The sequence below is a fragment of the Mirounga leonina genome, unplaced genomic scaffold, assembly GCF_011800145.1.
Source record: "Mirounga leonina isolate KUSES-001 unplaced genomic scaffold, KU_Mleo_1.0 Mir_104, whole genome shotgun sequence".
NCBI lineage: Eukaryota > Metazoa > Chordata > Mammalia > Carnivora > Phocidae > Mirounga > Mirounga leonina.
The window spans coordinates 19,724,571-19,749,112 of NW_023270231.1; the positions used below are offsets into that span (position 1 = coordinate 19,724,571).

Below are 24,542 nucleotides of genomic sequence, written 5' to 3' on the forward strand. Positions count from 1 at the left end.
AGCTAATTCGCATTCACGCTGCTGAGAAGGTCCTGGTCCTGGTCCTGTGCTGAGGTTGTGCCTGGGAGTCACCTGGTGGGGCATGAGCATCATCCACGGCAGGGAGCCGGAGGCTAAGGTGCTCACCAGAGAAGGAAAAGTTTCCAAAAAGGATGGCCCAGAGCACTGAGCCCTATGGTCCAGCAAACCTTTCCTGGAAACTCCCTGGCCAGAGGCCTTCCTATCTGCCCCTCAGATATCTCCAAGTCTGTGCCAGAAGTCTCCTGGGATGATTTCAACTCGTCCACCAGACCCCAAGCTCCCTGCGGATGGTGCGGCTCAACAGCAGAATCCCAGTTTCTGGCAGAGAGCTGGTACTATGTAGGTCTTCGTTGTTATTTGCTGAACAAATGAATTGTCTGCTCCCAAACAGACAAGAAGCGGTCAGTTAGTTACCATCTGGCCTGGGCATGATACCAGTGCTCAAGTATTGGAGCTGCGCTGGTCACGTCAAAAGTCAGAATTAAATCTATTCAGATGCCACAGTTCAAAAGACCCAATGATATATTGGTCTGGTGGTTTCTTTTATGAAAACAGCACTAAAGCGTTACCTATTTTTCACTCAGAGCTCACTTGAAGTGCCTTCCATTTTGGACTTTATAATTTATTTTAGGGCTCCCGCTGTATCTCTGCTCTCTGAGTCTTGCCATCGCTCTGGGCTAAAAGCAATAACCGACCTCAGAAGAAGAAGGAGAAAGGCTCCGCATCGCCAGAGCAGCCTCTGAAAGGAGAACATGTTCTAGAGACCTCAGGTGGTTAGCTGCAGCAAGCTGCCTTCTGTCTGGGAGGCCGGCTGAGGCCACCTTTCATCAAAGGCTGCGAACACTTCAGCACAAAAACAACCCACAGCCACAGAGTAGGAAAGGTTCTGCGTCTGTGTGCAGGCATTGGTTGGCAATACTCTGGTAATAATGAGTAACATTTGAAGAATGCTTGGGCAAAGTTTCCTGGCTGGTGGGTGGAGGCTCTGGGTGTTCTGGCCGCACATGGCATGCTTGGCCACCAGACCAGGGATCCTCACCCGGGGCTGCTCACCAAGGGTCGAAGGGGCACACCAAAAAACACTTTCAATTTTAATTGTTATCCTATATCAGAAAAAATACTCTCATGCAGCAAACTTGTGATTTCACACATTACTTTCAAGAGGAGGGTAAAGGTATTTATTTATTTATTTTTAAAAGATTGTATTTATTTATTTGACAGAGAGAGACACACGAGAGAGGGAACACAAGCAGGGGGAGTGGGGGAGGGAGAAGCAGGCTTCCTGCTGAGCAGTGAGCCTGATGCAGGGCTCCATCCCAGGACCCTGGGATCATGACCTGAGCCGAAGGCAGACGCCTAACGACTGAGCCACCCAGGCGCCCCAGGGTAAAGTTATTTAGAATTAAAACAAGTGGATTTGCTGGAAACATGTAAGTAAATAACAGTACGTGTGGTACACAGGTATCACAAAACTCATGCGGACGGCGGAAGTGTGGGGAGAGCGGCTTCATGCTGCATTGCTGTGGCCCTGGGAACCCCGCAAGGACCCCGGGCTCCCTGCTTCCGCCTCCTGTTAACAGTAATCAACATTTCTGAAGCCAGAGAGCAGTGGATACAATACAAATTCACAGTGGAATGTGGAGGTAAGATGGGGAAAAGGTTTCTTTTTCTTTTTTCTTTTTTTTTTTTTTTTTGGTCTCAATAACCTCCTCCCCAGATTTTTTTGGTCTCATCTTTACAGAAGGAGATGATCAGGCCATGAATGATTATCAAAAAGACATAGACCATATGGTGAAGTCCAGCCCTCTCACCCATTTCACAGGAATAAACCAAGTCCCAAGAGGTAAAAGTGACTTGGTTAAATGGTAAGTTAGAACTGGCTTCAGAAAGCTCTTTCTAGATCAAAGACAAAGCCTAAATTTCCAGACATGGAAACAAATGCCCACAAATCAATAAGAAGAAAGGCCCAGTAGAAAAATGGGAAAGGATTTCAAAGAAAACACAAACAACATTTAAATATCAGAAAAGATGCTCAACCTCATGCATAATAAGAGCGATGCAAATTAAAATTATATTGACACATCTGCTTCTAGCTATGATAGACTAGCTTGTATCAGACCAATCATTCTACTGAGAATAATTAGGAAAACTGGATGAAATTGTACAAAAACTACTGTTTGAAGATACTGGAGAGCTACCAAGGCTCCAAGATCCCAGAGAGAGGGGGAAGCTCAGAGTGGGAAGCCTGATATCTGGCAGTGCTCTATCTCTTGAGGCATTTTCTAGTTCTAAAGCAGGACCTGAGAGGCTGAAAGAGCTTCTGGCAATTTCGTGGGGTTGGGGATACAAAAATTGGAGTGCAGGTCTCTTAAGTAAGGACCCTACATGTACACCCATGTTCACAGCAGCTTATTCACAATAGCCCAAAGGTGAAATCAACCCAGTGTCCATTGACAGAATGGATAAACAAAATGTGGTGTATACATAATTCTGACACCTGCTACAACATCAATGAACCTTGAGGACATTATGCTAAGTGAAATGAGCCAGTCACAAGAAGACAGATACTGTATGATTCCATTTATATGAGATACCTAGAGCAGACAAATTCATAAAGACAGAAAGTAGAATAGTGGTAGCCAGGGGCTGGGGTGGGGGTAGGGGAATGGGAAGTCATTGTTTAATGGGTACAGAGCTTCAGTTTTGTAAGATGGAAAGAGTTCTGGGTATAGATGGTGGTGACAGTCACACAGAACAATATGAGTGTACTCAATGCCTTTGAACTGTACATAAAAAATGGTTTAGATGGTAAATTTTATGTTATATATGTTAAAAAAAAAAAAAAGAAAGAAAGAAAAAGAAGATGTAAGGACCCTGGTAAACAGCCCAGGCTTCCATTTGAGACCCAAAGGATTACATACTAGGAGTAAGGGCCCCAGAACTAAACCAGCCCTCTCTCAGGGATGGCAGGCCCATGTCAAATCATCTTAATTCCGGATTTGATAAATGCAACCTGAGATGACTGGTGCTCCTGGCTTAGGCAAAAGTAAAAGTAAATTCTCCTTGGAGAAAGGTAACATCCAGAGCCTCAAATTACCTTTACCATGTTCATCGATTATGTCTGATACTCAATGAAAAACCAAAATGTAGAAATAACCAAATGCGACAAAAATCAAGAGAAAAACCACACATTAGAAACAGATATTTTAGGCATCAGAGCTAGACTTTAAAATAACCATAGCTACTGGGGTGGGGGATAGGGGAAAGAAAAAAAAAACTATAGTTACTATAGTCAACAAATTAGATGACAAGAAGAATTTCAGCAGGGAACTGGAAACTATCAAAAAATAATCAAATGGAAATTCTAAAAATGATAAAAGGAGATGATAAATTTGACAAAAGATGTGCAAGATCTGCACATGTAAAAGTCAAGACATTGCTGAGAGATTAAAGGAGATATAAATAAACAGAGAAATATATGTGTTCATGGATCAGAAGACTCAATGTGGTTAAGATGTCAGTTCTCCCCAAATTGATCTATAAATTAATGCAGGATTTTTTCCGTAGAACTTGACAAGTTGATTCTAAAATGGAAATACAAATGATCTGGAACAGTCAAACATTTTGAGAAAGAAGAGTAAGTTGGGGGAACTTACACTGCCTTATTTCAAGACTCATTATAAAACTACAATAGTCAAGATAGTGTAGTATTGGTGTAAAGGTAGACATATAGATCAATAGAGCAGAAATATGAGTCCAGTAGTAGACCACACCATTTGACAAAGATACCGAGGCAACTAATGAGAAAGGGGTATTATTTTTTAAGCAATTTTGCTGGTGGGGTGTGTGGGTGGTTTAATCTGTTAAGTGTCTGACTCTTGATCTCAACTCAAATCTTGATCTCAGGGTTGTGAGTTCAAGCCCCACATTGGGCTCCATGCTGGGTGTGGAGCCTACCTAAAAAGAAAAAAAAAGAAAAGAAAAATGTTACTGGAACACTTGGATAACCATATGCAAAAAGAAAAATAAGAACCCTGACCCTTACCTCACACCACATACAGAAATTAACTTGAAATAGATCATAGATCTAAATATAAAAGTTAAAACTATAAAGCTTCTAGAAGAAAATATTAACGATCTTAGGTTTGGTAAAGATTTCTTAAATATGTCATAAAAAATGAACTATAAAAGAAAAATCAATAAATTGAACTTCATCCAAATTAAAAATATTTACTCTTCAAAAGACACGATTCTGTTTGGCAGTGTTTTGAAAAATTAAATATACACTTGTCGTATGACCCAGCAATTCTAATCCTAAAAGAAAAGATAGGTCCACACAAAGACTTGCATGTTAATAATCATAGCAACATTATTCATAATATCCAAAAATTGGAAACAATCCAAATGTCCAGAGAATGGTGAATCATACAATAAATACTACTTAGCAACAAAAAGAAATGAGTTACTGATAGATGAAACAAGATAGATGAACCTCAAAAATATTTTACCAAGTGAAGAAGCCAGACTAAAAAGAATATAATTTGTATATTTTTACTTACATTAAATTTCCAGAAAAGGCAGAACTATAGATAAAGTAAACATATCAGTGATTATCTGGGGCTCATGTTGGGAGTAAGGAGTGACTATAAATAGGCACAAGGGAACTTACGGGGGTGGTGGAATTGTTCTAAAATGAGATTGTGGTGATAGTTCAACAACTGTACTATGTACTAAAAATCATTGACCTGTACACTTACAATGGGTAAATTGTATGATATGTGATTTATACTTTAATAAAACTGTTAAATGTGGGAGGAAAAGATAGTATTAAGAACATTAAAAGGAAAAAATATTTGCAAAACATAGTCTAACAAAGGAATTGTATCTAGAATACATCAAAAACTATTACCATTCAAAAATAAGACAAACTCAATTTTTTAAAATGGGCAAGTATTTATTCAAACACTTTGCCATTGAAGATATATGGTTGTCAAATAAGCACATGAAAAGATGCTCAACAACACTAGTCATTGAGGAAATGCAAATTAAAATCACAATGAGATTCCACTATGCAACCACTACAATGACTAAAATTAAAAAACACTGATCATACCAAGTGTTGATGAGGATCTGGAGCAACTGGGACTTTCTTACACTGTTGGTGGGTATATAAATTGGTATACTTATTTTGGATAACAATTTGTCACTTTCTCAAAAATTTAAACACACAACTACCATAAAATCCAGCCATTCTACCACAAGGTATTTGTCAAGAGAAATGAAAACATATGTCCACATAAAGACTTGTATATGAATGTTCGTAGTAAGTTTCTTTGCAATAGCCAACAACTGTAAAAACCCAAAGGTCCAAAATCCAAAATCATCAAGGAATAGATAAGCACATTGTAGGATATCCATATAATAGAATACTTCTCAGCATTAAAAAGGAATGAACTATTAATACAACATAGTTGATGCATATTGATACAACAACATGGATGAATCTCAAAATAATTATTCTGAGTTAAAAACAAGTCATACCAAAAATAAATTCATACTATATGATTCCATTTACATAAAATTCTAGAAAATGCAAATTAATCTATAGTGATAAAAAGCAGACCAGATATTGCCCAAGGAAAGGGCATAAGGAGGGACAGGTTAAGGGCATGAGGAACCTTGGGGGTGATGGATATTCTTATTACATTCATTATGGTAATGGTATATTCATATGTCAAACCTGATCAAAGTGTATACTCTAAATATGTACAGACCTTTATTCATCAATTATGATCCAATAAAGCTATGTAAAAAGGAAAAAAATAATCTTAAAACAGAACAACTAAGAGCAAGGACTAAATAATTGGGTTCAGACACTGCTGAAGGGAAGATGGTCTTTCCAGTAAGTGGCAGTGTCCATTGGATAGCCGTATGGAAAAAAATCAATCTGATCTCTTACCCCATGCCATATGAAAAGTGAAATAATAAAGCTGCTCAAAGATAGCATTGGAGAAGATATTTGTGACTTTGGGGAAGGCAAATATTTATTGAACAGGGCATAATGGCACTAGCATCAAGGAAAATATTGATAAATTAGACTACATTAAAATCAAGTACTTCTGGGGGCCTGGGTGGCTCAGTTGGTTAAGCGACTGCCTTCGGCTCAGGTCATGATCCTGGAGTCCCGGGATCGAGTCCCGCATCGGGCTCCCTGCTTGGCAAGGAGTCTGCTTCTCCCTCTGACCCTCCTCCCTCTCATGCTCTCTGTCTCTCATTCTGTCTCTCTCTCAAATAAATATATAAAATCTTTAAAAAAAAAAATCAAGTACTTCTGGGGGGCGTCTGGGTGGCTTAGTCAGTTAAGCATCTGACTCTTGGTTTCAGCCCAGGTCATGATCTCTGGGTTGTGAGATTGAGCCCCACGTTGGGCTTTGCACTCAGCATGAAGTCTGCTTGAGATTCTCTCTCCATCTCCCTCTACCCCTCCCACTTGTGCTCTCTCACGCTCTCTCTCAAATAAATTAATAAATCTTTAAAAAAATTTTTTTAATAAAATAAAGTATTTCTGTTCATCAAAAAACACTATTAGGACAGTGGAAAGTCCATTCACAAAGGGGAAGAACATATTTTCTGACATATTACTGGTAAAGGACTTCTACCTAGTACATAGGAGTAATTCCAACACGTCAAGGAAAAAGACAATAGAAAAATAGGCAAAAGACTTGAATAGGCATTTCACAACAGGGAACATGGAATTGGTCTATAAACACATGAAAGAGTGTTTACCTTCTTTAGTCATCTCAGAAAAGCAAATTAAAACCACATTAAGAAAACTACCATAAAAATTAAGATTAACCTTACAAAGGCTGCTGAATCATATGGTAATTCTATTTTACATTTTTTTCAAGGAACTGCCATCCTGCTTTTCACAGTGGTTGCACCATTTTACATTCCCTCCAACAGTGTACAAGGGTTTCAATCTCTCCCAACAATTATTATGTTCTGGGTTTTTTGGTCTTTTTTGGTGGGGGTCGGGGGGCGGGGGGTAGTACCTATCCTGATGGGTGTAAGGTTAGATATCTCATTGTGGTTTTGATTTGCATTTCCATAATGATTAATGATGCTGAGCATCTATTCATGTATTTATTGGCTTTTGTATATCTTCTTTGGAGAAACGTTTATTCAAGCCTAAGGGAAAACCGTTACTCTAGTCACAATACTTTTGACACCAACTATATGGGAGTTTTTCCTTCATATCAACCAATTTTCAAACTGTCTGGACACCAACTGGGTGTCTTACAGTTTAATTCAATTCTGACACTAACTCTCTGGAGTTAGCATCACATTCCACAGGTTAAGCCCTCAGTTCCACGAGACTGCCCACTTCACATGCCAGTCAAAAATAATGCGTCCTCAGGGTATCTACATTTCTGTCTGACTTGGCTACAAAGTTAGATATTCCCATAGCACCCCATAAGGTTCAATAATTTGCTGAAATGGCTCACAATACTTGAAAACATTAACATTTACCACTTTATTATAAAGGGTATTATAAAAGATTTAAAGGGACAACCAGATGAAGAGGCACATAGGTTGAGTCTTGAAGGGTCCCAAATGCAGGAACTCTGTCCCCATGGAATTGAGATGTGTCACCCTCCAGCACATGGATGTGTTCACCAATTTGGAAACTCTCTGAACCCTGTTGTTTAGAGGGGGTTTTTTTGGAGGTTCTATCATGTAAGCACAATTGATTAAATCATTGGCCATTGATTAACTCAATCCCTAGTCCCTCTCCTCTCCCTGGAGGTCTAGGGATGGGACTGAAAGTTCCAACCCTCTAATCACATGGTTTGGTTCCTCTGGCCACCAGTGCCCATCCTGAAACAATCTAGGGGCCCACCAAGAGTCACCTCATTAGCATACAGAAAGATACTCTGTTCTTGAATGTTGTCTACTTTTTCCATTAAAGCCCTTAGCATATTTAAATATTTTTTAAATAGTTTTCTTTTTTCTTTTTTTTAAGTAATGTCTACACCCAACATGGGGCTTGAACTCATGATCCTGAGATCAAGAGTCACACGTTCTACCAACTGAGCCAGCCAGATGCCCCTAGAGCCCTTAGCATATTAATCAGTTATTTTAAATTCCCAATCTAGGGCACTTGGGTAGCTCAGTTGGTTGAGTGTCTGACTCTTGATTTTGGTGCACGTCATGATCTCAGGGTGGTGAGATCATGCCCTGCATCGGGCTCTGTACTCAGTGTGGAGTCTGCTTGAGATTCTCTCTCTCCCTCTGCCCCTCCCCCTGCTCATGCTTTCTTTCTTTCTTTCTAAATAAATAAATAAATAAATATATATATTTTAAAAAAATTCCCAATCTGATCATTCCAACATCTCTGCCATATCTGAATCTGGTCTGATGCTGTTCTGTCTCTTCAAACTGTGTTTTTCTGCCTTTAAGGATGCCTTGTAATTTTTTGTTGAAAGCTGGACATGATGTACTGAATAAAAGGAACTGTGGTAAATAGGCCTTTAGGGATGTGGTGGTAAGGTGTGGGGTGAGGGGAAGAATTCTGTAGCCCTATGATTAGTTCTGACTTTTCATGAGCCTATGCCCATGGGCTGTGACCTTTGCAAGTATTTCTTAGTTCACCACCACCACCCCTTCCTTCCCCAGCTCCACCTTAGATTGAACAAGAAGGCTACATTGGGCTGAAGTTGAATATTTTCCTCCTCTGACACTGAAAGCTAGATGGGGCTGAAGTTGGGTATTTCTCTCCCACCAGGTCACTTAAGCTCTGGCAAAATAGTTTCTCTTGAGGGCAAGTAGGCCTTGTTAAGAGGAACAGAATGTTATGGTATACTTGAAAATGGCTACTTTCCCCCTTCCCCTGCCAGAAGATAGAAGGGATTTTGTTCTAATCTTCACTCTGAGAACTTGGTAGTGCTCCTGGAGGAAATACTCACAAAACCGTGGGGGCCTCCCCAGAAGTGGGTCCCCCATGAGTTTTTAACTCTGAACCTCATCCATATTGAGCTTCCAGCCATTCATTATAGCCTACATTTCCCTACCATGACTGGTTCTCCCAGAGATTGCTGTTGGTGGGTTTCTGCTCTGATAAGTCGTGATTCTCTGTATCACAATTTTCAGAATGGCAATTTGCCCCATGACTTCAGTTCTCTTCTGGGTCGAAGAAATTTGTTGATTTTCACTTTGCTCAGCCTTTCTCTTCTGTGGATGGGAGAGAGAACTTCCAAGCTCTTTGTCAGAACTTCAGTCCCATATCCTTACAATTTTTTATTACAGACATTTTTAAGTATGCATAAAAGTAGAAAGAACTGGATAATGAATTCCCAGGTACTGATCAGCTTCAACTTGGACAAACATTCTGCAGTTCTTGCTCCATATACTCCCTCTCCCATACACGGACTTTTTAAAAAATTTTTTAACAAATGTGAGTTTCTTCCTTTTGACCAGCAATTTCACTGTCAGGAATTTGTTTTAGAGACATATATGCATACGAAAAAATGACTTCTGTCCAAAATTATTTATTACAGAATTGTTTGGAATAGCAAGAGACTGGAAGCAATATGAATGTCCATCCTCAGGGGACTGGTTCAATACACCATGGAACGTCTAAGCAGTGGAGAACTATCCAGATGTGGAAATGACTGATGAACCATGCTATGCACCAATGTGGAGGACTCTCCAAAATATATTGCTAAGTTGGGGAGAAAAACACAAAGTAAAACAAAACAAGGAGCCAAAGGATACCTCTAGTATACTGCCATTTGTGTAACAAAAAGCAGAGCGCTGATGTGAACATATTTTCTCATGGGTGCATAAAATATGTCTAAAAGGTCAAACAAGACACAGATAACAGTGGCTGCTTTGTAGAAAGGAGCTGGTGCCCCAGAAACAGTGGTGTGAGGGAGATTCTCACCATACACCCTTTTCTACCTGTTGACTTTTGAATCATGGGAATGCATTACCCTGGTGAATGAATGAATGAATGAATGAACGAATGCAACTTTAAAAGAAACAAGGGAGGGGCACCTGGATGGCTCAGTTGGTTGAGCATCCAGCTCTTGATTTCAGCTCAGGTCATGACCTTAAGATGATGAGACTGAGCTCTGCCACAGGCTCCTTGCTCAGTAGGGAGTCTGCTTGGGATTCTCTCTCTTCCTTTCCCTCTGCCCCTCCCCCTGCTGTCTCTCTCTTTTTCAAATAAATAAATAAATCTTTAAAAAAAAAGGAAAAGAAATGAGGGAAACTCCATCTCCTATAAGCTGTACACATTTATCAAATACCCACACCTCTGGGCTAACCTACTTACCATATAATGCTCCCAACGCTCCTGGGAGGTAGGCTGTTTACACCCATTTCACAGATGAGAAAGGGGGGGCTGAGAGAGAAGAGGAGCTTGGCTGAGGCAGCTGCCACCAGTAAGTAGCAGAGCCTGCTTGGAGCCCGGGTCTGACTCTGACTGATTCAGCTCATTCTTCTGTGGGGAGTAGACAAGGTGGCTTGACTTCCCACATTACAGTGATAAGAGCAGATCAGAATTGTTGGGTCCTCAGTATGGACCCAAGTTGCTCCCTGGGGAGCCAAGTCCACCATGGTGGCCAGAGCAGCAGTACCTTCAAGTTCATCCGTTCCCAAGGCAGAATCACCTGGTTCCTTCCCCAGGGATTTTTGGGCTGCTGGATTAATCCCAGCATTCTCATTTCCCCCGCCTCTGAAAACAAGATCCAATTTAATTTAGGGAGAAAAAAGTGCACAAAAGCCATAACACTCAGTTTATCCCTTGAAATGCAATCAGGCTGAAGGAAAGAATTAATTTTTAATTCCATCTTAATTACTCAGAGAAATAATCTATTGGCACAGCCTGGCCCTGGGATGCCCCTGCCTGATCTCTGCCTGCTGCTGCAGGCACCTGAGGCTCACTCCAGGAGCTGACCGGAGCCGGGGAGAGGCAGGGCCTGGGCTGGTGCTCCTGCAAAAGTATCCTCTGCTGAGGAGGGTTTTGCATTGAAGAAATTCATGTGTTATCCTCCCTTCAGCCTGATCTCAGATTTCTTTAATAAAGTCATAAGATTTATTCCTTGGAGATACACAATAGGCAAGGTAGGGGAATCTACAGGATATGCCAGATCGTTTGCAACCCTGGGCTGAGGGGTTGTGTCTTCCTCATCATTTCCCATTTGTTAATCAAATATCAATCAAATACCTACTATGCGCCAGGCTTCTTGTGGGAGCCAGGGACCCAGTAGAATAGGTCCCTGTCCTCATGGAGCTGACACTCGGGGGAGGGGACACAGACAGCCAGTAAGCAAATAAATATGATCATTTCAACTGGTGATAAGCACAGTATTATAAATAAAATAAGGCAATGGGTTAGAGAGTGACTGGCAAGGATTTGCATCAACAGACAGGAAGTCAGAGAAAATCTCTCCGGGAAGGGGATAGTTGGGGCTGAGACTTGGGAGAAGCATGCCAAGCAGAGGGCATAGCAAGCAAAAAGGCTCTGAGGCAGGCACAAGTCAACTTGTCCATGGAGAAGGGTCGGTATAACGGGAGAGTATGGGCTGGGGGAAGGGTAGCAGCTGCCGCTTCACATCTCATTCTCGGACCAGGGAAAACCACTGTAGGCCCATGCCACACACACAGTAGGTGCTCGCCAAGTGCTTGCTGCAGAAACAGCACCCTCTGAACTGACAGCATTTGGGAATCCGTTTACTGCCATTTTGTCCCTTCCCTGCTGCCAGGGAAATTCAGACAACTACTAATGTCCAGGAAGCCGCCCTCTGCCAGCCCTTACCAACACTGTTTTGATGTGCTAACAACTCTTAATGAGGATCCTAATGAGTCACTAAAAATGGCATCATTAGGTTGAGAACAGAACAGTCTACACAAGCAAATGTCCAAAACAACCAGGCGATTAGCCAGGGAGGAGACACTGCCTCCTTCCAGCCTGGGCTGGACAGGCTGCCCCTTTTCCCAAACAAGCAAGGAGCCCATTTTTCTGCCTGTATCTCCCAGGCTGTCATTCCCTATCCCAGTACACAGTCACAGACTGTTTTGTTTCTACCGCGTGAAGCTAAGAACAGAAAAAAATGCAAAAAAAAAAAAAAAAAGGATAAGGATTTGCCTGGATGTAAAAGTAGAAGTGAAGACGTAGCTTGAGGCTGGTCAGAACTTCAAGTGCTAATGCATTAGGGCAGAGGTTCTAAAGCGAGGGCTGCAGGCTAGATCTGACATGAGTATGTTTTATTTGGCCTATACAGCGGTTACAAAAAATTTAAATCCGTTTCCTACATTAAATTATTGGGAGAGTTTACATACAAATTTGGATAGTCAGTTTCTCCTGAAAAGCCTGAAGCTCTGGGGTGCTGGGCTGGGGTTGGGTGCGGGCCGTCCCTTAGAGCTCCAACCTCTTTGTCACAGTCTCCACCGTCCCCCAAGGTCTCCCCACCCTGAGGCCAAGTGTCAGTTGCCATTTGTCATCAAGTTTGCCCAGTTGATTTTCTCTCTGGAGATTTAAGAAAAGAATATACTTCTCAAAGCTCCTCTTTATTGAAAGTAGGCAAACAAAACACAGATCAAGAGGGAGAAAAGATGGGGGACAGACTATTTCTTGAGCCATCGAGACAATTGTGACATGTTTAATATGCAAGCAAAGTGTGTCTGCCTGCAAGCAACCCACTAAGATGCTCTGGGAAACAAGCCCCACCTCACCCCACCACACATCACAACCTGGCCCCTTACGGCATTGAAGGATCCTCTGGCCCCTGCTTGAAGGATTGTCCTTCCTGCAGTGGGGACTATTTCTACTGTGTAAGCAACCCTGGAAACTAAGTTTTCACTATTTGGAACTAAAGTGTGCATCTTGCTTATGAACATCTTGAGTCATATCCTTGGTGAAACTGAAAATTACCATTTTTTCATTTGAATATGGATTTCAAACCCCATAAGCAGGACCTTCCTGACACCTGGTATGGGTTCGGCTGTGGAACCCACTAAAGATGTTTAAGGCCAACCCCTGCCCTGGTGAGCTGGACACTCTGGTCAGGGCGATGAGTAAGGGCAGTTGGCGTTCTGATGAGATGATGTGTGCAAAAGACCCTTTTAAGGAGCTCAAAACGTTGGCTAGCTGGATTACTTCTTGAAGTTTGTTAAAATAAGTAACATGTGCTCATGGGAAAGAAGTCTGCAGCCTACAGAAAGCGTTCCCATGAAAAGCAAGTCTCCGTTCACCCAGACCCCTGGGCTCTTGGTCTCCCTTCCAAGAGGCCTCCACTCTCCAAAGGAACTGGAATCCGAAGTAGGTCGAATGGTGGACCCCCCAAAACTATGCCCATGCCCTAATCCCTGGTACCTATGAATGTGACCTTATTTGGAAAAAAAAGGGGGGGTGGTATTTGCCGATATAATTGAGTAAGGATCTGGAGATGAGGAAATAATCCTGGATTCGCCAGGCGGGCCCTAAATCCAGTGCAAGCATCTTTATAAAATAGATGCAGGGAAGAAGGGCAGGCAACGTGGCAATGTGACCCGGGAGACAGAGACTGGGGTGCTGGGGCCACGAGCCGAGAAAGGCCGGTTATCACCATTGCAAGAGGCAATGAATGGATTCTCCCCCAAAGCTTCAGGAGCGAGCGTGGCCCTGCTGACACCTGGATTTCAGACTTCTGGCTTCCAGGACGGTGAGAGAAAAAAATCTTACTGTTTTAAGCCAGCCAAGTCTGTGTCCTTCGTAAAGTAGCCACGGGGAAAGTGGTCTGGAGTTCCTGCTCCTGTTTCTATTTCTCCTCCTCATTCCCACACACGTGGAGCATAGCCTGCTCAGTGTCATTCCTCTGGCTTTTTTCATTTAAACGTTGCTCGAGAATCTTTTCTCATGGACAACTGCCACGGTCTTATTGACATTTGCCTAATATTCCATCGTACGGATGTACTGTTGATTAGTCTCCCCCGTCCCTTACTGATGACGCTGAGGTTGTTCCCAGTCTTTTACTACCATAAACAACGCCGAGAAGAGCATCTTTTCCCACACAGGCGTGAACGCGTGTGCAAACCCCCATCGGACCCATTCCCACAAGTGGAATTGCTACATGTAAGAATGTGCGTGGTTCCCATTTTCATGGGTATTGCCAAATTGCCCTCTGAGGATGGCATGCCACAGATTCCTTTTTCTCATTATAAACGTAATCTTTTAGCAGAATTCTTAAGTATGATTCGATTACACCCTGTAACCAAAATCTTTTCTAGCAGAACATAGTCAATGGGAAAATAACATCAATTACCTGAAATTTTCTTGCCAGCCTGGCTGGATTGGCCCTCTTCTGTCAAATAGTGGGTTCTTGTATTAGGTGTCCCTTTTCCTCCAGGTGGCCTCTGCTGGGGGCTCTGAGGCAGGGTGGCAGGACACGGCGCTTTAAGCCTGGATGGCCACCTGAAAGGCCCCCTCCCCTCTGGCCAGTGACTAATCCCAACCCCCGTGTTCCCTCTGTGAGAAGAGGAAGTGAAACAGAAAGTCACTGCCTCCATCTGGATGCTCCTATATTAGAAGTTGAATGTCCAACTTGTCCTTGTTCTTCACGTTCCTGGACCAGCCTTTGGCTCAGAGGAGAGTTCCCCGCTCCTCACCAAAGCAGAGAGAAGGATTGCCTGGCTCCTGGAGATGTTGCCCAAATTCCATCCTGCAGGCAGAGGGGGCCCGGACTCTTCAGCTCTTGGCCTGGATCGGCTGCCAGGACTGACAGTCTCCTCCATGGTGTGCCCACCCCAGGCAGTCCCCCACAATGGCTTTAGAGCTGGAGAGGCCCCAAAAGACCATCTGGTCGGGTTCCTCATATTAGGGATGCACACACCAAGGCCCAGGGAATGAGACGACTGGTCCAAGACCACGCTCACAATGGCCTCCAAACACCTGCTGGTGAAAGGGTTGAGCCCTTCGGATAAAGGCTCAGATGTGGGCCTCACTTTCATCTCCAGCCCCATCTCCTGCCAGTCCCTGAAATGGCTTGAATAGCTCTAGGGACTTTGAAGTTCTCCTGCTATTGCCCCCTATTGCCTGGGCCCCCACCATATGCACAGGCCCAGGCTGTACCTCAGCTCTCGCCCAGGCTTATGCCAACCCCTTCCTTCCTCTGCTTTGGCTCATTTTTATGATTCAGCTCAGATACCCTCTTCTCCAGGAAGGCCGCCCTGATTTTCCCTAGCTGGGTTAGTTGCCTATTCTGGGTGCCTGAGCACATCTCTAGGGCCTCACTTGCCACATTTATTGTGATCTGTTTGGGATCTATCTCCCCACCATGACCACAAGGAGCTCTTCAAGGGCTAAGAAAAAAGTTATCTAGGTATTTCTAGTAACTCACTTGTTGAATGGATGAATGAACAAATCAGAGGCTAGGTGACAGTCACTGCAATGGAGTAGAAAGAAAGAATCTCAGGCGAAGAATCAGGAGATCTTTGCAGTTTATTATTTATATACCATTGGACAAATCTCTTACCATCTTGAGAGTTGAGTTTCCTCATCTGCAAAATGGTGCGATTTGACTGCATCTCAGTTAGCTGTTGCTAAGTAACAAACAGCCATAGACTCTGAGTGACATACAGCAATAAGCATTATTTGACTCCTCCAACTGTTTGCAGTTGCCTGGGCGACCAGGTGGCCGGCTGGGTCTAGCTCTGCTCCATCTAGCTCTCTCCTTCCTTGGACTAGTGGGATAGCCAGGTCATGTCTTCAAGTGGTGATGGCAGAGGCCCAAGAAGAAAACTGGAAACATGAAGAGGTCCCTGAAGGCCAGGAATGGGCACCTTTGCCCACATCCCATTGGCCAAAGCTTGTCCCATGACTGATCCCAAATTTAAAGAGCAGGAAGACACTCAGCTTCTGTACAGAGAGACTGCAAAGTCACATGAGAGAGGTGTAAAAATCAGGACCGACAAATCAGTCTGTGCTGGGCTTACATGGTTTCTGAAGACCCTGTGAGACCTGGCAGGCTGCCATCCTCTGAGGTGTTCCCGTCCATTCTCCCCTGCTCTGTGCCCCCTCCTGCCTCCTGAACTTCCCCTGCCTCTTTCTGTCAGCTTGTCCTAGCTCTCTTCCAGTGGAAAGTCTGTGAGTACAATTCTGTCTTCTCCCCATCTCAGCCTGTGCTTTTCACCTGTATGAAATCTCCACTGAAATCTACTCCCTCCATCAGCAAAAGCACAACTGCTCACTTGTTCTCTCAAACCTAAAACCTGGGGGCGCCTGGGTGGCTCAGTCATTAAGCGTCTGCTTTCCACTCAGGTCATGATCAAGCCCGGGATCAAGCCCCACACTGGGCTTCCTGCTCAGAGGGGAGTCTGCTTCTCCCTCTCCCTGCTCTTTCTCTCTCTCTCAACTAAATAAAATCTTAAAAAAAAACCCAAAAACCTAAAACCTGGACATTAGCCTCCCTCTCCCTCTCCCCCCTTCCAGGCTCTCACCAAGCTCCTCGGGTGGGTTTTACCTCCCAGCTCCCTTCTGACCCTGCCACCTTCTCTGGTTCCATCTGGCCCAGGTACCCGCATATCCGTCCCCATCATCCGGCCTCTGAGTCTAGGCCTTGCCCCCTCCAAAGACATCGGCCATGCTGTTAACTGTAAAATCTTTGTAAAGGCAGAGCCAAATGTTTCAAGAACGCTTTTCTGGGTCTTCACTGCCAATGGCAGGGGCATCCAGGCAGGAAATACTAAGGCCATGAAGGGATGGGTGGGTGAATTGTGCTTCCCCATAAAGATATGTTGGAGTCCTAATCCCCAGTACCTCATAATGTGACCTTATTTGGCAGTAAGGTCTTTACAGAGGTAATCAAGTTACAATGAGGCCATTAGGGTGGGCCCTAATCCAATATAACTGATGTCCTTATAAAAAGGGGATGTTTAGACACAGACAGACACGCATGTTGGGCAGACAATGGGAAGACACAGGGAGAATGACATCTGCAATGATGCCCGAGGCTACCAGAAGCCAGGAGAGAGGCATGGAACAGATCTCACAGCCCTCAGAAGGAACCAACCTTGCTGATGCCTTGATCTTGGACTTCCAGCCTCCAGAACTGTCGGTTCTGTGAGACAACACATTTCTGTCACTTAGGCCACCCAGTTTGTTGCTCTTTGTCACTAGGCAGCCCCAGGAAACGAATACAATTGGGGGGAGTGGGGGACAAACAAAACATTAGCAAAGCAGGGGGAAAGGTAAGTGGGAGGCAAGAGGGAGTGGCGGAGACTCTGGCAAACTGGAGAGACCATGAGCTGGTGAAAGGGGCCTCCAGTTGCTTACTGCCACATAGGGCTGAAAGCCTGGTGTAATTGGAGCTTCAGACTTTTTAAGGAACCCGGGAATCTAGATTTAGATTTTTATGTGAAATCAGTTCATCTTTTAATGTTGGCTAAATGATACAAAACAAAAATCTGTGGGACAGAATTGGCCTGCAGGCTGCCAGGGTGTGACTCTGGGTGGGGAGCGGAGATTGACAAACTGGAGCCACTGCCCAGATCTGGGCTATGGTTGTTTTTATAAATAAAGTTTACTGGAACACAAACATGCCCGTTCATTTACATACTGACTGCGGCCGGGCCGCTTTCACGCTGTAACGGCAGAGCTAAGAAGGTGCGAGAGGGACTGTATGGTCCACAAAGCCTGAAATACTTGCTCTCTGGTCCTTTACACAAGAAGTCTGTCAACCCCTGGCTTAGAGGATAAATCCAAACCGGTTGGTGTAAAACCATGCCCTTCCTTGTCGGTCACTCACGCAGCCTGCCTCCCCACGGTTCATACACACTGTCCAGGAGCACCGAACTTCTTTAGTTGCCAGATGGGTCCCCACAGGGGCAGTGCGCTTGTCCACGCCGTCTGCGTCCATCCCTGACGGCCGCTCTCCCCTTATCTGCCTCAGAGCAGGGGCTGGTCTTCCAGGCTCAGCTCCGAGGCTGCCTGGAGGCACTCTTTCCATGCTCCGTCACACAGACTCTGCAACCCTCTTGTTCTCACTTGCTGCGCTCTGCGTCCTCAGGAGACCACAGGCATCTTGGGGGGCCGGGCCTGCCCCGGTGGCAGCCTTGAGTACTGTGGGCTCAGCCCCAGCCTGTCCCATTGGCCAGGGGTTCAGGGGAAAAGAGAAAAGGAGCAAAGGAACAGAGGTGCCAGAGATGGCTCATCTGCAGGAACCGCACCTTCCCGGGCACTCCCGCACCCCTTGGGTGCCCCCCCAGCCCGCCCCACAAGGGAGCTGAGCTCCTGGTGTCCTCTCCCCCCTCTCACACTGCAAAATCTCTCACCAGACAAAGGAGTTTGTGCTCTGCCAGCTGTAACCCCCAGCGCACCTCCACCATAGTGAGAGACACTAAGCCTGGATGAGCGTGTCCTCCCTACGGGTGCTCATTTGTTAGTTCGTTTGTTCGTTCATTCATTCATTTACTTGATACCTTTTCATGCAGACCCAAGCCGGTAAAAAACAATGTTCTGGAATAGTAGGAAAGCAAATATGATTAAGAAGTGGCCCCGGAATGGACTAGATTGTACTCCCATTTCTCCCTCCGCCCTGTCTCCACCAACAAGCTCCCCGAGAGCTGAGTGCATCTCCTGACCCCTCAGCTTGGGGCGTGGCCAATGGGACTTGCCGTGCCCAATGGCAGATGGGTGGAAGTGACAGCTCAGAAGGCGCCGTGTGTTTCCTCCTTGTTTTGCTGTACATCTCTGTCCCTGCCTGGGAAAAGCCCAGTCGGCTGGCTTGCTGGTCCAAGGGGATGAGAGACACATAAGCAGAGCCACCCCAGCCAACACGGATGCCCAGCGAGACACAGAGGTGACCCAGCAGCCAACTGCTCAGCTGAACCCAAGCTGATCCCCAGATGCATGAGTGACGATAAAGAAGTGTTGCTTTCAGCCACTGAGTCTTGGAGCGATTGTTACATGCAATTGGTAATCCAAACTGTCCTGTCCTCTAGATGTCTCCACTAGTAGAGGAAATAAACCAAGTCCCCAGGGTAACCGGCATATAAGGCAGGTGGGCCAACTGTTTTCTGTTTGGCACCTACGGTAGGCAGCATAATGGCCCCCCAGTGATGTCCACAGTCTAACCCCCAGAACTCAGGAATATCTTAGATTACTCAGCAGAGAGAATTAAGGTTATAGATGAAATTAAGGCTGATAATCAACTGATCTTAAAATAAGATTATCCTGAATTCTTTGGATGGGCCCAAAGTAATCACAGGGGCCTTAAATGGGAGAGAGAGGAGGGCAGAGGATGAGAACCAGAGAGATGGTAACGTGAGGCTGGCACCAACGCTGGCTTTGGAGATGGAGGAAGAGACCATGAGCCAAGGAATGCAGGCAGACTCTAGAAGCTGGTAAAGGCAAGGAAACAGATTCTCGCCCAGAACCTCCTGGAAGGAATGCAGCCCTGACATGTGAGACTCATTTTGGACTTCTGACCCCCAGAACTGTAAGAGAATAAATGTGGGTTATTCTAAGTCACCAAGTTGGTGGTAATCAGAAAGCAATACAGCACCCTCCTCCACCTCCCACCCCCACTCTGCCCCTTTCTCTCTCAGCTCTGTGTGTGGGAAGCTGACGCTCTCACGGCTGCACACCCAGGCTCCCTGGACCTCAGGCTCCCAAATGAGGACATCGCAGGGACACTGGAGGGTGGAAGGAGCAGGAGTAGTATCTCTTCCCTTCCTCTCTCCCTGCCTCTGATGGGGGCTGTATCCTGAGCAACTACGGATGGCCCTTCCCTGCAGGAGCTCTGGAATAGTAGGAAATAGTAGGAAAGCAAATATGATTAAGAAGTGGCCCCGGAATGGACTAGATTGTACTCCCATTTCTCCCTCCGCCCTGTCTCCACCAACAAGCTCCCCGAGAGCTGAGTGCATCTCCTGACCCCTCAGCTTGGGGCTTGGCCAATGGGACTTGCCGTGCCCAGCTCTGGTCACACTGCTCCTCCCTCCCCCTCCTCTGCTGGGGGAACAGTGGTTTCCCACATGGCTTGTCGCTGGTGCTTCCACACCCATCGTGCCTTCCCTTCTAACCCTGCCTGCATCTCTGCAAACGAAGCCCTCATTAAATTCTTCTCAGAGTCCTAGCCCTCTGTCTCCTGCCAGAAACCTGCCTGATAACATAGGGTATGAGCATCAAAAAAGATATCAGTTGATTTCTATGGGGAGGTTGAGGGAGCACTTCAGGAAGGAGAGTACCGGATGTTGCATTTGCAGGGTCTGCACGGGTAGGAATGGGAGACGGGGATGCTGGAACCAGGAAAGGGTTTTGAGCCAGACACAGGAGGTTTGGATTCTTGACCCTCTCCCCATAATTTTGTGTGAGCGGAGGCGACTCACCTGACTTCTCTGAGAGCTTGTTTGCCTGTCCCTAGAAGGGGCGGTGATGTGTACAGCTCAGAGGCTGAATGAGGAGCGCAGGGTTGGCATGTGTTGGGAGCACAATAAATGGTAGCTATTAGGCCCATGGGGGCATTCCAGGGATGAAGCAGCACCAGCAAGACAGGATGTGCCTCGGGAAGAGCCAGCAGCCAGAGGGCCTAGAACAGGAAGACCTGGCTCTAGAAAGGTACATGGGGATCAGGGTCCGGGAGGCATTTAGAATCGGGGCCAAAACTTTAGATTCAATTCAGTTGGCAATGAGCAGCTGTGAGCAGGGAATGACACAAGCTCTCAGTGATGCAGGAAGGAAATAAAGAGAGTGAGAGAGAGACAGGACAGACAGAGAGAGACAGAGACAGAGAGGATTTAGAAGGTAGGACCTTTGGCAACTTCTTTGGAGAATTTTTCAAAGCCATCTATGTCTTCTTTTCTTTGTGCACAAAGGAGAAATGGAGCTAAACAGGACTCCAGAAGCATTGTATTAACAACTTGGGGCCTGAGAGCGATTGTTTCCTTGGGTAATATGTCTTCCAGTTAGAATTCTTGCCAGCCTAGTATTTGGGAGTGGGCTGGGAACAGGCAGGGCCTCCATGTTGAGTGCTCTGACTACAGGGCACTCCTGTAGACCCCGTAGAGCTGTACCAGGAGACCCGGGAGCAGGACTCATGCGGCACCTGACGGACGTCCCTCTTCTACCTGGAGCCCCCACCTCCTTCCCTCTGGGCATGGAGGTGGGGTGTACAGCCAGCCTTCAGGACCCTGCTAACTAATGGTGCCTCCTGTTTTTCCCTTTGACAGGAAAAGGAGGAAAAACCTGAGCCAGTCAACAAAGTTGCACAGGGTCACCTGGTAACTAAGGCTAGTGGAAACTGTCCCATCACTTGAGAGTCATGGTATACACCAAAGGTGCAAGAGAAAAGCACTATTCTATTTACCCAGCTACTCAGAGCCTGGCTCGCACAGAGGGGCCAGTCTCCTCTCATAGTCCATTTATCCTGTTATTGATCTTGTCTACTATACCAGTCATACATGACTTTGGCATCTTGTAAAATGTTGTCATTGTTATTTCCTTAAAGTGACTTCTTTGGAATACTTACTATATTCATCCATACTTTTTTGTTTGCAAGAGTCAGAAACCCAATTCAAACCAACTCAAGAAGACGAGGGAACTAGGAAGTCTAAGGGTATGAGCTGAAGCATCAGGCATGGCTGGATCCAGGCATAAAAACACTGTCACTAGGATTCTGCTCCTCTCCCCCAACCCAGGTCTGTTTCCTCTGCATTGGCTTTATTTTTTCATCAGCCTCCTTCTCTGAAGTGGTTCCCAGGAGCTCCAGATTTGTTTTCTATAGGCCGACTACCCCAGAGGAAAGAGGGGACTCCATTTTTCATGGATGTAATAAATGACCCAGAATGGAGTCCTCTTGTCTTGTCCAGGGTCATGTGACCACCCTGACATCATTATGTCAGGCATGGCAGGCTTTGGGTGGACAAGCCTTGGCCAGGTAGATGCCTGTCCCAAGTGGCCATCTCCTGAGAGGGGTGGTTCCACAGGAAAAGTATCCAGGCAAAGAGATTGAAGAGGAGGGTGGATATTGGGTTGGCCGGTAGAACAGGGGCCACCATATGTTCATTCCTAATTTTCTTTTTCAATAGCCTAATGTGCCTTCTAACACAAGAATGTATGTGCTAACAAATCTACATGTACAATGATTCACCACCGGAAGCATAAATTGGCTAGCTAAGTTGGTTGTATTCTTGCTCACATTTTTTGGGAGCCAGGGTCTGGGAAAAAGTCATGATATGGACCTTCAAGGAGCCTGGGCGGGAACAGCTGGACCCTTCTGCTTAATGCAGTTGTCCCCAGAGCGACAGGCAGCCGTGGCTGAGCAAACCAAGAAGACCCAGCCTTTCACTTACAGAGGGAGTAACAGAGCCAAGAGCTCAGGCCCAGGCAGGTCTTGAGACAGCGCTCTCTCTCTCTCTCTCTCTCAAGGAACTGGGAAGAGGCCATTACAGTGTTAGCTGGGTCCTTAAACAGGGGGTCTTGCCATATTACTCAGAATCTTTCAGTTACAAGCCACAGAAACTAAATTCAGACACGCTAAAGCAAAATAGAAATAATAAAATTCTCATTCACAATACACACACCACGACAATAACAATAGTAATTAATAGATTATATAATTTTAAACATAATCATATCACTATATAATCTAATTATTATTAATATCATTATAAATAAGATTATTTCCTGACTCCTACCATTTCAGGCACCCCTGGATCCAGGCGCTCAACAAGTGCTCAGGAAGTTGTAAGTCCCCATCTCTGGACACTTTCCTCAGTCACTGACTTCCCTGTCAAGTCCTGGGCAGCAGCAGGTTTACCTCCGCTCCGCTGGCCCAGCCGAAAGAGGACCCCTCCCCACAGTCCCAGGATTGGCCTTGATAGACTTTGGTCTTCCAGTTTATCTCTCAACTACTCTGGTAACCAAGGCAATGCGGTATGCGGATGGCCAGGCCTGGGGCCCGCACCGCCCTACCCCCTCACAGGGATCAGCTCCTTCCAGACCTCAAGGACTCAGCAAGGGGAGGGGCCGGCCCGCAGAGGGGGATGATGCCTGCAGGAACAAACAACAGCTGTCCCTCACTCAGGGAGGGGGACGGTGGGGGAGCGTTGGAAGGACAGGAGCCGGCTGAGTGCCAAGCAGGAGAAGAAGGCTGTTGCAGGGGGAGGAGTCCGAGAGTGAGGAACGGCGGTGGGGAGGGGGGGCGCGGGCGGGTAGAGCCGGCTGGGAAGCAGGTGTGGGGTCAGAGTGGCAGGGGTCCCGGGCAGCAGAGCCGCTGGGCGGCCCTGAAGGCGGGGTAGAGAGCTAGACAGAAGCTGGGGTCGAAGGCCCAGGGAGCAGTTTGCAGCTAGGGAGCAGCCCTGTCCTCTCCAGCTTGGAGTCCGACCCGCCCTAGCTGGCGGACATGCCCTTCGCGCCTGAGGATCTTTGCTGCTGGGAAGCTTCTAGTCGCTGTCTTTCTGGGGTTGCCCCAGACGGCCAGGGGCGAAGGAGGACACTCCTAGCAGAAGCTATCGGAGCTGCCACTCTGAAGTCCCCCCCGAAGGGCTTCCTGGAGTCAGGAGGGTGTCGTTCTGAGTGCAGACGTGGTGTGAGGGGGACGGGAGCTCCATTTCCTAACCAAGGCCAAGGACAGGCCCGTGGTGTTTTCACTGGGCTCTGGCACAGAGTCTGGTTCATGGATGGGCTTCAGGAAATGTCTGTGGAATTAAGGCAGCAATTTGGTGGAAGTGGGTCTCACTGCCCACAGGGAGAGGAGCTGCGTTAGTCCATCCCACCTATATCTGGCTGGGTGACCTTCACTTAGTCACCGACCCTCTCTGGGCCCCCAGGTTCCTCATCGGTCAAATGAAGGGGTTGGAGCAGCGGGGCCCCAGGTCCCATCCAGCTCTAACAGGCTTTGCCGCGCCCCGCCGGCCACACGGGCTCCATCCCTTCCCTCTGGAGGCCCAGCTCCCCTGCGGGCCTTCCTGGTGCCCCTGGCGGAGCAGGCCTGGGCCAGCCGGGGCAGGGGGAAGAGGCGTGCAAGGCGCTGTAATTATTGTAAAGAGGAGAGTTTAAGTGTTCAGTTTTATGAGCTAGCCGGCCCTCTCTGTCAGCGGAAAGCCGTGCAGCTCCCCGGGTGAGAGTTAATTTCCTCCGTGGCTCGTTTCCTCGCCCGCCGTCATTTTTCTCTGCTGCTTTATGGCTTTTGCAGCCATTCGGAGCAGTGTGAGGTGGCGGTATCTCCCCACGCTGGAGCGGGAAGCCCCCCGAGCCCCCTTCCCGAGCTGGACCCAAGGGCAGCCTGGCCCTGCCGTGGCCAATGGGGCCGGTGACCCCTGCGCCGGAAGCGACTTGGGGACAGCAGGCTGGGAGGGCGAGAGGAGCAATGAGGTTGGGCCAGGCTGTCCCCAGTCAGGCCGTGGCCCCTGGCACTTCCTTGACAGGCTTGCAAGGAACAAGTCTAAATTAAATGGTGGTCAGGCCAGCCTTGTAGAGGTCCCAGGCACCTTAATTAAACAGTGCACGAATTTGCCCTGTGGCTCATAGAGAGCAAGGG

At 46.4% G+C, this 24,542-nt stretch overlaps 1 long non-coding RNA gene across 1 annotated transcript; it reads right to left on the minus strand.

Moving 5' to 3' along the window:
• Nucleotides 1-16,929: 16,929 nt before the first annotated feature.
• LOC118017071 lies at nucleotides 16,930-22,993 on the minus strand. Its single transcript, XR_004681053.1, has 3 exons — nucleotides 22,699-22,993; nucleotides 18,334-18,517; nucleotides 16,930-18,140 (listed from the first exon to the last, which is right to left on the minus strand). It is a non-coding gene; the product is annotated as an uncharacterized LOC118017071 (long non-coding RNA).
• Between the last annotated feature and the right edge of the window lie 1,549 nt (nucleotides 22,994-24,542).